This window comes from Arachis hypogaea, chromosome 11, assembly GCF_003086295.3.
Source record: "Arachis hypogaea cultivar Tifrunner chromosome 11, arahy.Tifrunner.gnm2.J5K5, whole genome shotgun sequence".
Classification (NCBI taxonomy): Eukaryota; Viridiplantae; Streptophyta; class Magnoliopsida; order Fabales; family Fabaceae; genus Arachis; species Arachis hypogaea.
Window position 1 is genome coordinate 58,791,763 of NC_092046.1, and position 17,755 is coordinate 58,809,517.

Sequence of the window (17,755 nt, forward strand, 5' to 3'; positions counted from 1 at the left end):
TTTCTGTCTAAAGGTTTGGACATCCACCCTAAGCTTGGTCAGCTTCTGAGGTGGAAAAAAATTGGTTAGAAATCCAGTGACCACCTTATCCCACGTGTCCAAACTTTCATTTGGCTATGAGTCAAGCCACTGCTTTGCTCACAGCAAAAGGGAAGAGCATGAGCTTGTAGACCTCTGGATTCACTCCATTCGTCTTTACAGTGTCACAGATCTGTAGGAAGTCAGAGATGAATTTGTTGGCATCCTCCTGCGGGAGTCCATGGTACTGACAATTTTGCTACACCAAAGTGATCAGTTGAGCCTTAAGCTCGAAATTATTTGCACCAATGGTAGGTACAGCTATACTATGCCCATAGAAGTCAGGAGTGAGTGCAGTGTATGAGCTAAGCACTCTCCTTGCTTGCTCCCCAGCATTTGCGTTTCCACCATTAGCGGCCATGGTGCGCTCTTCAGCTTCCTTTTCAAAAGTCTCCTTGATATCCTCTCCGGCTTTGTAAGCTTTGGTTTGTTGCAAATGCCACCTCAAGGTCCTTTCGGGTTCAGAGTCAAACTCGAGAAGGGGTTTCTTGTCCCTGTTCCTACTCATAAACAAACAAGAAACAAAGAAAAGGTAGGAGTCTCTATGTCAGAGTATAGAGAACTCCCAGTGAGATATCCTATGTAAAAAGAATTAAAATAAAATAAAGTAAGCAATTAACCAAAAAAATTTCAAAAATAAAGATGAACAATTAACCTAAAAAATTTTGAAAATAAATAAAAAAATGCGCAAAGTTTCAAAAGTAAAAGAGAAAATACTAAAGGGACACCAAACTTAAAATCAGAAATTAAAAGAAAATAAACAAGATAAAATTCGAAAATAAAGAAAAAAACAAATAAAATAGAAATCGAAAATTAAAAAGAAAGGTAAATAAAAAAATTAATAAAAATACCTAATCTAAGCAGCAAGACAACTGGTAGTTGTCAATCACAAACAATCCCCGGCAACGGCGCCAAAAACTTGGTGCGGAAAATCAAATTTCCCACGGCTTAACCAACAAGTGCACCGAGTCATGCAAGTAATACCTCAAGTGAGTGAGGGTCGATCCCACGAGGATTGTTGGACTGAGTAAGCAATGGTTGTCTAGTTGGACTTAGTCAGGCGAATCGAAAAGGTTTTTGGTGAGTTGCAATTCGCATAAAGCAATAAACAAGCAAGTAAAGAAAGCAATAAGAAATTGGTGTGAAAACAGTAAGAGAAAACAGTTAAGGTCTCAGAGATGTTACTTTTTCGGATTAAAATATCTTACCAACTATTTTAACAATAAGTGATTCATTCTATGGCAAACCATAAATGTCTAAACCCTAATCTTTTAGTGATTTAGCCTCCTTTAACCCTCATCAACCGCCACTCTCATGGTCACTTAACTCAGATTAGAGGGTGAAGTTCAGAAAACTAGTTTAGCACCACAAAAACCCTAATTACCCAAGACTAACAGGATTATATGTCACATATCCAAATTAGTTCGTGCAATTAGCGATTTAAGAGGAATTTGTTTCAAAGATATAGTTCAAGCGAGATAACTCTCTCGAGAATCACAAGAATTCATGTAGAAAAGGGTCATACTCTCGTTCCACACAGTTCATAAGATTAATAATGAAAACAATCCTTAGAATTGAATCAAACAAATTAAAATAGAAGAGTAATAGTTCTAATCCATAGAAATAAACAGAGCTCTTAACCTTAACCAAGAGGTTTAGTTGCTCATACTTACAGAGAAAATGAATTTGTCGTCTAATGATGCTTGATTCCCTAGGGAGGGTACATCTTATTCCTTAAATAATAACCTAAAACTAAATGCTAGACCTAAAAGATATTATTTGTAAATAAAATTACAAAAGAAAATAAAATAAAACTAAGAAGTGCTAAGTCCATGAAAGGTCGAAAGAGAGGGTGACTTCGGCATGCTCTTGGCGTTTTACGCCAGAGATAGGCGTGTAATGCCCCATGGGGAGTAGAGTTGTACACGCCTGAGTCCCCTGGTGGAGCTAAACGGCAGGTGGGTGTTTAGCTCCCGGGGGGGTGCTGCAGCATTTCTTTTTTTTGCTCCAAACTCTGCCAAATTGCTCCGAATTTCACCTGAAATCATAAAAATACTAAAACAACTCAAAGTAGCATCCAAAGAGGATTTTTGCACTAAAATCAAGTAAAACTAAATAAAATCTAACTAAAAGCAACTAGAAGATGCCAGTAAAAAGGTTATAAGATGCTCACGCATCAATTACCCCCTCTTGCTACCTCGTCCGACCGCTCGGCATTTTTGGGTGACAAGTTCCTAATCCCAACATTTTTGCATTTCATTTTAGGTCTTTTAGGATTTTTGGTTGCATTGCATATGTATATATTAAGCTTAGTCAAAATCATGATATTTTCCAAGGATTTTATCTATAGGGCACCTCAATTGAAAAAAAAATTTAGAACTTGCTTGAAATATATACTTTGTGGAACATGATTTTTGAGCTAAGAACATAAGCATGTGAGATTTGAGCCTAATTGTGTGGTTACATCATATATAACCACTTATTTTCATTCTTGTGTGCATTATTCTCTTCCTATGATTGTAATCTTTGATTTGTTTAATTCTATATGTCCATTATTTTGTGTATACATGCATTTATATGGTTAAGGCCATTGTTCAAATAGCTCACTTACCCAAATAAGCCTACCTTTTATCTTCCATTGATAACCAATTTGAGCATATGCTTAACCCATTTGTTCTTAATTGTAGCACATTACAAGCCTAAGTGAAAAACAATAAATATCCCTTAATATGGATCTTTGATTAGCTTAGGCTAGTGAGAGTGTTTATCATTTGATTTTGGGAGAGTTGGGAACATTGGGTAGAGATAAAAGTGTATTTTTGTATTTGTGTTGAGAATCTTGGGAATTGGGTACATACTCATGTATTAATCATGTGTAAACCATATGCATTGATGTTCTTGTATATATATATATTTTATGTTGAAAAAAAAAAAAACCTCGTTGCATAAGTGTAAAGAATCAAACAAATCAAGGATTACAATCATAGAAAGAGAACAATGCACACAAGAATGAAAATAAGTAGTTATAAGATGTAACCACACAATTGGGCTCAAAACTCACATGCTTGTGTTCTTAGCTCAAAAACCATGTTCCAAAATAAATTCTTCAAGCAAGTTCGAAAAGAAAAAAAAAATTTCTTTTTTTTTTCAACACCAATTTTTCAATTTTTATCTTTGTTAGTTAGTTGTTGCATTGCATGATAGGTTGCATGCTAGTTAGAATTTGTACATATTTTTCATCACTTCTTTTTATATCAGGACTACTTGGTTAGGGTGATGATTTCTTTTCCAAGGAAATGGTTTTTAGGGCACCCTACCAATTTGAAAAAAAAAAAATTTTCTTGTCGAACTTGCTTGAAGAATTTATTTTGGAACATGGTTTTTGAGCTAAGAACACAAGTATGTGAGTTTTGAGCCTAATTGTGTGGTTACATCTTATAAACACTTATTTTCATTCTTGTGTGCATTGTTCTCTTTCTATGATTGTAATCCTTGATTTGTTTGATTCTTTATGTCCATTATTCCATGTATATATGTATTTGTATGATTGAAGCCATCATTTCATTTAAGTTCATTTACCAAAATAGCCTACTTTTCATCAACCATTGTTAGCCAATTTTGAGCATATTTAATCCCTTTTGTTCTTAATTTTAGCACATCACTACCCCTAAGTGAAAAACAATAAATGTCCCTTAATTTGGATCTTTGATTAGCTTAGGCTAGTGAGAGTGTGTATCATTTGGGTATGGGAAACTGGGGACATTGGTTGAGGTAAAAGTGTAATTTTTATTTTTGTTAAAATATTGGGAATTGAGTACATATTCATGCACTATACGTAAAGCCATATGCATTGATACGTTTGTATATACTTTAAAAAAATGATAAAGAAAAAGAAAAAAAAACATATATATATATATATAATATATATATATAAGAAAAAAATATAGAAAAAGAAAAAAAGAAATAAAAATAAAAATGGGACAAAAATGCCCAAAAGTAAAGTTCAATAAAAATCAATGCATATGGAATGTTAATTAAAGAGAATTCATGAGTATGTGAAAAAAGTGGGAATCATGGGTAGCTAGGTTGTGTATTAGAATTGTATAGGTTGTTACATGTGTTAGGTGAGAGGTTAGGCTAATCAAAGATACAAATTTCAAGCTCACTTGACCATATGCATCCTTACCTTTACCCTAGCCCCATTACAACCTATGAATAAGTCCTCATGATGAATGTATGCATGCATTGAATAATTGTTGATTGTTAGAAAAAAAAAAACAAATCCTGGAAAGTATGATTAGAGGAGAATTGAGTGAATCGACCCTATACACTAGAGCGACTAGAGCAGATACACTTCCGCTGAGGGTTCGATGCTCAATTCCTTGTTCCCGGCTTTCATGAGCTTTCTTCTTGCAAGTCTACTTGTACTTCATTTTGATATTTGAATTGGTAGAGTTTGTGAGTCGTCATATGACCTTTGCCCTACTTGCTTATATATGTTCTTGGATATTGATTTGCTTTTAACCAAGTAGGTAGAAGCATTTTGCATTTAGTTGCATGCATGTAGATATGTTTATATAGTTTCTTTGCATTAAATAAATGTTCATACCCCTTTCTTGTCCTTCTTTATTCTTAGCATGAGGACATGCTTAGTTTAAGTGTGGGGAGATTTGATAAACCCCGATTTTGTGGTTTATCTTGTGCTTAATTTGGGTGGTTTTATCAACTTTTCTCACATTTATTCAATGAAATAGCATGGTTTTACAATTCTCCCTTGATTTGTGCTTAAATGTAAAAATATGTTTTTTAGGCCTTAAAATAGCTATATTTAACTCACTTTAATTCCATTCGATGCCTTGATATATTTATTGAGTGATTTCAGGTTCATAAGGCAAGTATTGGATGGAAGAAGTGAGGAGAGAATCATGCAAAGTGGGAGAACTCATGAAGAAATAAAGGAACCGTAAAGCTGTCAAGCCTGACCTCTTCGCACTCAATCGACCATAACTTGAGCTACAGAGGTCCAAATAAGGCGGTTTTAGTTACGTTGAAAAGCTAACATCTGGGGCTTCAAAATGATATAAAATTTGCCATAGTTTCCTGACATATAGAGGCGCGCACACGCCATGTACTCGTGCGCACCGATGGAGCTGCGTGGGTCCACTTTTTGCACTTCGTTGGGGGCGATTTCTAGCTCATTTTGGGCCCAATCCAACTCATTTCTGATGCTATTGAACCCAAGGATTGAAGGGGAAATGAACCAAGTAGTCATAGTTTTAGTTTTCATTATGTTTTAGGATAGAATTCTAGAGAGAGAAGCTCTCCCTTCTCTCTAGAATTTAGGGTAGTTTAGGTTTAATTTTCTTAAATCCAACTTTTAATTCTTGTTTTGATTTAGTTTCTCCTTTTAATTTCTTGTTGTTACACCTCTACTCTTCTAGTTTTACTTGTCATTTCCTTTATTTTGTCCTCTTTTATATTTATGAACAATTGTTGGATCTCATTTTTCTTTAATGCAATTTTATGTTTCCATGTTTCTTTTATTGCTTATCTTAGTTGTTATTATTGATTTCTTGCTTGTGGTAGTCATGGGTTTCCTTTAATTCTTGCATTTTATGATGTTTACTTTTCTTGCACACTAAGTGTTTGTTAAAATGTTTCTTTTAGTTTTTGAGAAGTTTTCTTGGCTCTTGACCTAGGCTAAGGGAAATAAGTGATCTTGAGTCATTGGGTCTCAATGATTTGGTGATTTGAGAACCCTTGGTGATCAATTTGATACTCATTGATGCCAAGCCACTACTAATCTAATTAGTAGGTAGGTTGGGACTTATGGGTTGATGTGATCAAGCCTATTTGATGTACTTCAAGCCTAGGAGTAGATATTACGTACTTAAGGCTTTTGGAAGTAGACTTAATAGGTTGGCCTCTCATAATTATCAATATTTGGTATGTAGACAAGGATGGTGATCTCAATTATCTATGTCTAGCCAAGAGTTCCTTCTATTTCTTTTATTAGTTCTTGTTATTTTACTTTCTTGTCATTTATATTTTCTTGTCAAATTCCAAATCAAACACCCCCTTTGTTCTTCATAGCCAATAATTGAGCACTTCATTGCAATTCCTTGTGAGACGACCCGGAGTCTAAATACTTCGATTAATTTTCATTTGGAGTTTGTTATATGTGACAACCAAATTTTTGATGTGGGAATTGTTTGTTGGTTTAGAACTATGCTTACAACGAAGTAATTCTTTCTATAAGAAGAAAATCTAGACCATCGAGCAAAACTCATTATCAAAATGGCGCCGTTGCCGGGGAGTTGCAATGGTGTTATATTATTGGCTATTGTGAATATGTGAATATGTTTGTCTTTTGCTTGTTTGTTAGCCTTTGTTAGGATTAGGACTTGTTGCTTATTTTTGTAGTTTTTGTTTTTATTTGCTATTATGAATTCTCACCCCTTTGGCTCTGAGTTTGGCTCAAATTATGTTGTAGGGAATGGAAGCTACAATGAAGATGTGCATCAAGGATGGAACAATCAAAGATGGGAGGAACCTCAAGGGATTGATCACCCTTCTTGGCAACAACAACCTCCGGATTCTTATGGGTATAACTCTAATCCTAATGCATATCAATCTAATGGATGTGGTGACCCTTATTGTAATTGTCAACAACCACCACCATATGCCTATGAACCACCTCCTCAACATAATTTTGCACCACCTTACTCACAAGCCCCTTTTCACCAAACATCTCCATATTACCCCAACCCATATCCACCATACCAACCATCTTGTGAACCATATGAACCATATGAAGAACCACCCCAATATCACCACCAATACCCTCAAAAACCACCACCTCTATATTATCACCAAGATGAATCACCTCCCATGTATGATAACTTTCAACCACATAATGAATTTCCGTTTCCACCACAACCCTCCAAGGAAGAACACCCATATCCATCCATCCAAGAGCCAACAGATCGTCTCAAGGAAACAATGGATCAGCTTCAAGCAATAATCCATCAAAAGGAGCAACAGGAAGCCCAAAAGAATTATGAAGCTATCGAGGCTAACCTTGCAAAAATTAAAGCCAACTTGGACTCATGGGACTCATGCAACAAGCAAAGCATCTCCACGGATGAATGTGAGAATTCAACTGATGAAAGGAGCATGGAGATCTTAGAATCTCAACATGAGGACATGGAGATGGGATATGTCTTGCAACAAGTGGAGGAGGAAGAGATTGTTGAAGAAGGAGAAGTGGTTGAAGAATTAGAGAAAGTTGAACAAGAGGTGGATTTCAAACTTGAGAGCACTCCCACACCAAGTGACATTGTTGATGATTTTGTGAAAGTTGTTGAACCTTCTTCCAATGAGCTTGAATTTAGTGTTGAGGAGGATAATGCGCAACCTCCTAAGCATATAATGAATGATGAAGAATTGGAAGAAGGTGAGCAAATAACAAATCTTCCTCTTGGAGATGAGCCCACACCAACACATGATCCATTGGTATTTGAAGAATATTCTCCTCTTGAAATTGAGGTGGATGTTGAGACAAGTTCTACATTACCTCCAAGTTGTGATATGAAGAATGGAGAAGAGCTAGAAGAGGTTGGTGAGGAAGTAATTGGACATGAAGAGCCTTGTCAAGAGGTGAAGGTAGAAGAAGCTTGCCAAGAGGTGGAGGTATTCAAAGAAGAGCACAAGAGAATGGAACTTACAAGACCATTGGAGACGTCCCTTCCTAGGTCACCATCCAACACAACATTCGAGTGGGTAAAATTTTTATCTCTAATCTTTACTTTCCCACTTGAATATGGTTTGATTGAAAATGATGGGCAACTTAGAGCTCTTTGTGGGGTTAACAACAAAAGGAAATTGAGTAGTGGGTGGAAATGCCAATCAAGGTTCCTTATGGTTGGAAACTCAAAGTCTAAGTACAATGGTTGGTATAGTTCTCAACTAAAGGGGTCTAGGAAGATGCTTTGGTGTTTACTTGAGAATTCGGATCACTTCTCACCCAATTGAAATTGTCATGATCAACTTGAAGATGGGTGTAGAAACAAGATTTGGGATCCGGGAATATATGAAGACCAATTTTGGAAGCCCTTAGCTTGTGTGGAACTTCATCAAAGCTTGGTGCCATTGATCTTGAATTTTGGAGCTTACTTGAAGTCCAAGCATTGGTGGAGGTTTCAAGATGAGTACAAGCATAAGCCACTATAACAAGGAGCCTTCCAAATGTCCAACTTAAGGACTTAAACTAAAAGTTCTAGGTGGGAGACACCCCACCATGGTAAACTCTTTCCACTCTCTTTTAGATTTGGTTAATAAGTGATTGGAGTTGCCATTGTAGGTAGTTCTTCTTATTTTTTATACTCTTATGCACTTTACTTTTATTCATAGGTTGTTTGTTGCATTCATGCTTTAATTAGTCTAGTTATTGTTAAATTGCATTTTACTTGTAGTATAAGTTTTGTTTTTAGTATGTTTGAAAATTTTTCAAAAAACTAAAAAGATTTGTTGTTAAATTTGATTTGTGGTTGCTTTAGAATGTTTATAGGTTAGGAGAGTGTTAAATTCTATTTTTATGCTTCTTTAAAAAAAAGGGGGCATCCGCGCGCGAGCGTGTTGTGCGCGCGCGCGCCGGTGGTGCATATCGTACTCCTGGTACAAAAACCAGAGAGTTGTGCCAAAAACCTTCTCCTGGAAGAGGAAAAACCTCCTAAACCCGAGCTCAAAACATTACCACCATCCCTGAAATATGCATTTCTGGGAGAAGGTGACACTTTTCCAGTGATCATAAGCTCTTCTTTAAATCCACAGGAAGAGGAAGCACTTATTCAAGTGCTAAGGACACACAAGACAGCTCTTGGGTGGTCCATAGGTGACCTTAAGGGCATAAGCCCAGCCAGATGCATGCACAAAATCTTATTGGAGGATAATGCTAAACCAGTGGTTCAACCACAGAGGCGGCTAAATCCAGCCATGAAGGAAGTGGTACAGAAAGAGGTCACTAAATTACTGGAGGCTGGGATTATTTATCCTATTTCTGATAGCCCCTGGGTGTGCCTTGTCCAAGTTGTCCCCAAAAAGGGAGGCATGACAGTGGTTCATAATGAAAAGAATGAACTGGTTCCTACAAGAACAGTTACAGGGTGGCGCATGTGTATTGACTACAGAAGGCTCAATACAGCCACCAGAAAGGATCATTTTCCTTTACCATTCATAGACCAGATGCTAGAAAGACTGGCAGATCATGATTATTACTGCTTTTTGGATGGCTACTCAGGCTATAACCAGATTACAGTAGATCCCCAGGATCAAGAGAAAACAGCATTCACATGTCCATCTGGAGTGTTTGCTTATAGAAGGATGCCATTTGGGCTGTGTAATGCACCTACAACCTTCCAGAGATACATGCTCTCTATTTTCTCTGATATGGTGGAAAAATTTATGGAAGTCTTCATGGATGACTTTTCAGTATATGGAGACTCATTCAGCTCCTGTTTTGATCACCTGAAACTAGTTCTGAAAAGATGCCAAGAGACCAACCTGGTTTTAAACTGGGAAAAATGTCACTTTATGGTGACTGAAGGGATTGTCCTTGGGCATAAAATTTCAAACAAGGGAATAGAGGTGGATCAAGCAAAAATAGAGGTAATTGAAAAATTACCACCACCTGCCAATGTTAAGGCAATCAGAAGCTTTCTGGGGCATGCAGGATTCTATAGGAGGTTTATAAAGGATTTTTCAAAAATCGCAAAACCTCTGAGCAATCTACTAGCTGCTGACACGCCATTTGTGTTTGACACAGAGTGTCTGCAGGCGTTTGAAACGCTGAAAGCCAAGCTGGTCACAGCACTGATGACAAGTCATCCTAGCCCATTTTAGCTAGTCTTTTTCTTTAGTTTTCATTAGAATTATGCACTTTCTTGAGCTACAAGCAAGCTAATTGAGTAGATTTTCATGTTTCCCTTGATTGAACCAACCATATGTGAATTCATGCCATTTCATGAGGTTTTGAGCTATATTTGTTGCATATTGTGGAAGACTGAATACCTCATGATTTTGAGCAAAGCTTTGATTAGTTTGGTTGATCAATGATAGGTGAAGAAGGCTTGGAGAAAGGTTGAAGCAAAGAGGAATGGCTAGGAGTGAAGAAAGGACAAGGGAATAAGTGAAAATTGAACCGGGTTGCATGAAGTTAGCCCCAACGTTAGCCCCCTAACTTGGAGGCTAACGTTGGGCATGTAAATCACTCCCTGGAAGTGGCCAACGTTAGCTCCAACGTTAGCCCCCTAACTTGGAGGCTAACGTTGGAACTTGAGAGTTTCTCCCCTGGGCACCAACGTTTGCGCCAACGTTAGCCCCCTAACTTGGAGGCTAACGTTGGCGCCACTAGCAATAAGCATTGCCAACGTTAGGGTCAAAGTTAGACCCCTAACGTTGGCACCAACGTCCAAACCAGGAAATCAAGCTTGCTGCTATGAAAAGTTAGGGGCAAAGTTAGACCCCTAACTTTGACCCTAACGTTGAGACTAACTTTGGCCAACTTCAAAAACCGGTTCAATTGGTTCACTTCGGTTCTTCTTCAATCTTCAAGAGCAATCAACCAAGGCCTCTTTCAACCCAATTCCACCAAGAACAAAGGCCCAACTCAAGGCTTGAAGATCATTTTGGAAAGTGTATAAATAGGATAGAATTCAAGTTATTAGGGGAGCTTTTCTTTTTAGAATTTTCATAATAGTTTTTGGGAAGCTTTTGAACTTGAATTTCTTTGTTTCCTTTTACTTGCAATTTCATTTTACTTTTGTCTTGGATCTTGGATTGGAGAATTGAAGAAATTCTGTTTCAATCTCAATCTTGGATTTCTCTGTTTCTTTACTTTACTGTTAATTGAATTTCATTTCCGGTTCATTGCTCTTCATCTCTTTTCTTTGCAATTTACAATTTCCTTGCTATTGTTCTTGTTGGATCTAGGAAGGCATTGAGATCTAGACTTGGTTTTCTAGTCTCTGGGTCCTGAGATCTGAATTTCTCATTTCAATTTCCTGTTTATTGCTTTTTCTGTTCATTTACTTTACTGCTTTCAGATTCGGTTCAATCCCAATTCCCTATTCCTTCTTCTGTTTGATGCAATTTAGTTTTTCCTTGTTTAAATTCTGCAAATCCACATCCCAATCCCCTTTACATTCCAAGCAATTTACATTTCTTGCACTTTAAGTTTCTGCAATTTACATTTCTTGCACTTTAAGTTTCTGCCATTTAACTTCTTGTTCTTTAAGTTTCAGCAATTTACTTTCCCGCTCTCTTAAATTTCATGTAATTTACATTCTGCAAATCACAAATCACCCAACCAACACTTGATTCGCTTGACTAAATCAACCACTAAACTAAAATTGCTCAATCCTTCAATCCCTGTGGGATCGACCTCACTCCCGTGAGTTTTTATTACTTGATACGACCCAGTACACTTGCCGGTTAGTTTTGGGTGTTTTGGGAGAGATTCGTTTCTCACCAAAATATCTCATCAAGTTTTTGGCGCCGTTGCCGGGGATTGACTAGATTGACAATGATTAAGTGAGGTGGTGATCTAGATCAAGCATTTTTTTTTCTGTTTCTTTAATCTTTGACTTGCACACTAACTGTTTGAGACTTTGTCTCTACTAACCCCCACTGCACTCAAGCTACAGAATGCTCTGTGCATCTTTGCTGTTTTGGTTGTATGACATGAACCAGGAGAGAGTTCTCCACCTCTGGAATTTCTGAAGAAGGGCACCAAGAAATGGAGGAGACCGGAAGGAAGTCCATAGTGAGAGGAGAAAAGCTGAGGCACTATGATTTTCAGCCTCCATGATCAAAGAATGAAGGATGTCAAGCTAGTGACAATAAAGAAGCGCTTTGTTGGGAGGCAACCCAACCTGAGGTAACTTCCTTTTCATAGCTATTTCAATAAAAAGGTTAATTAGTTTTATCTGTATTGCAAGAAGCTAAGTTTGGTGTTGCACACCAAAACAATCTAAGGGAGAATGAAGGATTCTAAGTTTGGTGTTCCACCAAAATTTCATCATAAAACATATTCTCACCTTCTGCATAATGCTAGCTTCAAGCAGTTAGATAAACTAGTCAACTATTTTGCTATTCTTTAGTTTTCAGTTTTATTACTTTTGAAAAATAAAAAGGGTTTTACACATGGTTAATCTGATGCACAAGAACCGTTGGCAAGGTACTAAGTTTGGTGTTCCCACACCAAAGTAAGTACAAAGGCCCACAAATAAATCCTGCATGCTAACCATTGTTTTCAAGTGCTTGGGGAACAAGCAACTTTCAATATCATTGCAGAGGCCCATACAAGCTGTTAGAAGGATTAAGCATCATCAACCAAAGAGACAAAAGATGAACTTAAAGGCCAGAAATGATGATGATGAGAAGAAGGAAATCAAGCAAACTTCAACAGGTTGTATTGTTAAGTCATTGTTTTGCATCAAATATTGCTGTGATTGAAAGTTGGATTGTATCCTGATCTACCCTGCCTGTCTGCATAGTATAGTTTCTTTTCTATTTACCCCTGCCTGCATACATAGTATAATTTCTTTCTTTATAATTCAATAAGCAAGATGTTTGATCATTCACAACATTCTTATCTTCAAAACTTGTTTGCACTCAATTTCCAAGAAATGCATCACTTGAAAGTTCTTTGAAAAGAAGGATTGAGGAATTAAACAATTTTGAGGCAAGCAAAAGATTAGGAGAAGTGGTGGTTCTGGTTATATGATTTTGTACTGAGGTTGCATGCTTGTGAAAACTTGCATGGGAGCTCATAGGCGGGACAAGAAGTTCAAAGAAATATTGTGGAGATTCTCAAAAATCTATTGATCCAAGAAGCAGCAAACAAAACAAAAGAAAATAAAGAAAACACAAAAGCAAAAAGAACATGGCCCAAGGCTCTGAGCATCACTTACTAGGCAGAAAAGAAAGAAAGAAACAAAAACTCAAAGAGTTATTATCCTAGTAAATGCTTGTGGTTGAGATGTGTCAAGGAAAGAGGCTTGAGCAAGTAAATCCTTAGGGGTGCTTCAACACCTAATACCTTAAAACCAACTGGTTTAGGAGTATTGATTGAAAGCTTATCTAAAGAGCCGCTTTGACACATGATACTTAGAGTCGAGGCCAAAACACAGAAACTATAAGCTGCTTCAAGGTGATTACATATAAAGAGATCTCCATGATACCATTTGGATGAAAATCCTAAGACCTACGACTTCCAATATGTAAGGACTAGTGAGCACTGAAGCCCTTGCATGAGCATGTAATTTAGAGTTCACCCCACTGATACTTGATCACTTCACTCACTGTACTTTACAAGTGTTCCTCAATCCATCTTAATTGAAAGAATCTCTGAGCATAATTCATTTCTTGCTTGGGGACAAGCAAGCTTTAAGTTTGGTGTTGTGATGACAAGTCATCCTAGCCCATTTTAGCTAGTCTTTTTCTTTAGTTTTCATTAGAATTATGCACTTTCTTGAGCTACAAGCAAGCTAATTGAGTAGATTTTCATGTTTCCCTTGATTGAACCAACCATATGTGAATTCATGCCATTTCATGAGGTTTTGAGCTATATTTGTTGCATATTGTGGAAGACTGAATACCTCATGATTTTGAGCAAAGCTTTGATTAGTTTGGTTGATCAATGATAGGTGAAGAAGGCTTGGAGAAAGGTTGAAGCAAAGAGGAATGGCTAGGAGTGAAGAAAGGACAAGGGAATAAGTGAAAATTGAACCGGGTTGCATGAAGTTAGCCCCAACGTTAGCCCCCTAACTTGGAGGCTAATGTTGGAACTTGAGAGTTTCTCCCCTGGGCACCAACGTTTGCGCCAACGTTAGCCCCCTAACTTGGAGGCTAACGTTGGCACTTGAATCACAAAGGAGGAAGGCCAACGTTTGCACCAACGTTAGCCCCCTAACTTGGAGGCTAACGTTGGCGCCACTAGCAATAAGCATTGCCAACGTTAGGGTCAAAGTTAGACCCCTAACGTTGGCACCAACGTCCAAACCAGGAAATCAAGCTTGCTGCTATGAAAAGTTAGGGGCAAAGTTAGACCCCTAACTTTGATCCTAACGTTGAGACTAACTTTGGCCAACTTCAAAAACCGGTTCAATTGGTTCACTTCGGTTCTTCTTCAATCTTCAAGAGCAATCAACCAAGGCCTCTTTCAACCCAATTCCACCAAGAACAAAGGCCCAACTCAAGGCTTGAAGATCATTTTGGAAAGTGTATAAATAGGATAGAATTCAAGTTATTAGGGGAGCTTTTCTTTTTAGAATTTTCATAATAGTTTTTGGGAAGCTTTTGAACTTGAATTTCTTTGTTTCCTTTTACTTGCAATTTCATTTTACTTTTGTCTTGGATCTTGGATTGGAGAATTGAAGAAATTCTGTTTCAATCTCAATCTTGGATTTCTCTGTTTCTTTACTTTACTGTTAATTGAATTTCATTTCCGGTTCATTGCTCTTCATCTCTTTTCTTTGCAATTTACAATTTCCTTGCTATTGTTCTTGTTGGATCTAGGAAGGCATTGAGATCTAGACTTGGTTTTCTAGTCTCTGGGTCCTGAGATCTGAATTTCTCATTTCAATTTCCTGTTTATTGCTTTTTCTGTTCATTTACTTTACTGCTTTCAGATTCGGTTCAATCCCAATTCCCTATTCCTTCTTCTGTTTGATGCAATTTAGTTTTTCCTTGTTTAAATTCTGTAAATCCACATCCCAATCCCCTTTACATTCCAAGCAATTTACATTTCTTGCACTTTAAGTTTCTGCAATTTACATTTCTTGCACTTTAAGTTTCTGCCATTTAACTTCTTGTTCTTTAAGTTTCAGCAATTTACTTTCCCGCTCTCTTAAATTTCATGCAATTTACATTCTGCAAATCACAAATCACCCAACCAACACTTGATTCGCTTGACTAAATCAACCACTAAACTAAAATTGCTCAATCCTTCAATCCCTGTGGGATCGACCTCACTCCCGTGAGTTTTTATTACTTGATACGACCCGGTACACTTGCCGGTTAGTTTTGGGTGTTTTGGGAGAGATTCGTTTCTCACCAAAATATCTCATCAAGCACCAGTTATTTCTGCACCAGACTGGACATTACCATTTGAGCTAATGTGTGATGCCAGTGATCACGCCATTGGTGCAGTGCTGGGGCAGAGGCATGACAAGCTTCTGCACGTCATTTATTATGCTAGCCGCGTTTTAAATGAGGCCCAGAAAAATTACACAACCACAAAAAAAGAATTACTTGCAGTGGTTTATGCCATTGACAAGTTTAGATCATACTTGGTAAGATCAAAGGTGATTGTGTATACTGACCATGCTGCTCTCAAATATCTACTCACAAAGCAGGATTCAAAACCCAGGCTCATAAGATGGGTGTTGCTTCTGCAAGAGTTTGATATAGAAATAAGAGCCGGAAAAGGGACAAAGAACCAAGTGGCTGATCATGTGTCCCGGATAGAGCCAGTAGAAGGGACGTCCCTCCCCTCTCCTGAGATCTCTGAGACTTTTCCGGATGAGCATTTATTTGCCATTCAGGAAACACCATGGTTTGCAGACATTGCAAACTATAAAGCTGCAAGGTTCATACCCAAAGAGTACAACAGGCAACAAAAGAAAAAATTAGTTACTGATGCAAAGTACTACTTGTGGGATGAACCCTATCTCTTTAAGAGATGTGCAGACGGAATAATTCGGAGATGTGTGCCTAGAGAAAAAGCACAGAGGATCCTATGGCATTGCCATGGATCACAATATGGAGGCCATTTCGGAGGTGAGCGAACAGCCACCAAGGTCCTCTAATGTGGCTTCTATTGGCCCACACTCTATAAAAATTCCCGAGAGTTCGTACGTAACTGTGACAGTTGTCAAAGAGCTAGTAATCTGCCTCATGGTTACGCCATGCCTCAACAAGGAATCTTGGAGATTGAGTTGTTTGACGTATGGGGAATTGACTTCATGGGACCTTTTCCACCATCATACTCAAACACTTATATTCTGGTGGCTGTTGACTACGTATCAAAATGGGTAGAGGCCGTTGTCACACCCACCAATGATACTAAAACAGTGCTGAAGTTCCTCCAGAAATATATCTTCAGCAGGTTTGGGGTCCCTAGAGTACTAATCAGTGATGGGGGCACTCACTTCTGCAACAAACAGCTTTACTCTGCCATGGTCCGGTATGGGATTCGTCACAAGGTGGCGACTCTATATCATCCACAGACTAATGGACAAGCTGAAGTCTCTAACAGAGAGCTAAAAAGAATCCTAGAACGGACTGTAAGTACCCGTAGAAAAGATTGGGCAAGAAGCTTGGATGATGCTCTGTGGGCATACAGAACAGCATTCAAGACTCCTATAGGGACCTCTCCATACCAACTTGTGTTTGGTAAGGCATGTCACCTGCCCGTGGAATTGGAACATAAAGCCTACTGGGCAACCAGATTCCTAAACTTTGATGCTAAATTAGCTGGAGAAAAAATATTGCTCCAGCTAAATGAACTAGAGGAATTCAGATTCACTGCTTTCGAAAATGCCAAGCTTTATAAAGAAAAATAAAAAAAATGGCATGACAGGAAGCTGTCATCTAGAATCTTTGAACCAGGACAAAAGGTTCTGTTGTTTAACTCTAGGCTCAGGCTATTCCCCGAGAAACTGAGTCCCGGTGGAGGGGACCATATGTGATTACAAGTGTATCACCATATGGTTATGTGGAGCTTCAAGATATTGATTCTGATAAGAAGTTCATTGTTAATGGACAGAGAATCAAGCACTATCTTGAAGGCAATATTGAGCAAGAGTGCTCAAGGCTGAAGCTAGATTAAAAGCTCAGCAAGGTCCAGCTAAAGACAATAAAGAAGCACTTGCTGGGAGGCAACCCAGCCATAGGGCATCACTTCCTCTAAGCATTTTGCCCTATTCTTGATTTTATTTGTTTATATAAAGTTCATTGATCCTAAGGTAAAGAGTCAATTGTATAAGTTCACAGGGTTACAGAAGGATTCTGCACGCAAAACAGAGAAAAAGAGCTCACTAGCAAGAAAACACCAGTAAAAGTTTGTTTTGGGCGTTCAACGCCCAACAGAAGCATCCACTGGGCGTTGAACGCCAGTAAGGATAGCCATCTGGGCGTTGAACGCCAGATTTACAGCGTTCTGGGCGTTCAGAAAAATGCCCAGTAACAAAGGACTTCCTGGTGTTCAACACCAGAAATAAGCAGTAGTTGGGCGTTGAACGCCCAGGAGAAGCAGCATTTGGGCGTTGAACGCCCAAAACATGCAGCATTTAGGCGTTCAAACGCCAGGATGGTGGGGAGGAGGTAAATTCGTTTTTTTTTTCATATTTTTCATTCTAAATTTAATTTTCATGTTTCAATTCACGATTTTTTGCATAAACATGTTAAGAACCCTGATTTCTAAAATCCCTAATTTCTAAAAACCCTATTTTAAAAATATCAAATATATCTTAATCGATAAGCACAAACCTTTTTTTTATCCAATTCAACTCTTTTTCAAAATTTTCAAACCAAATCTATCTCTTTTCATTCAAAAATCTTTTCAACTAATCAATATCTTTTTCAAATCTCCATACTATCTTTTTCAAAAATCCAA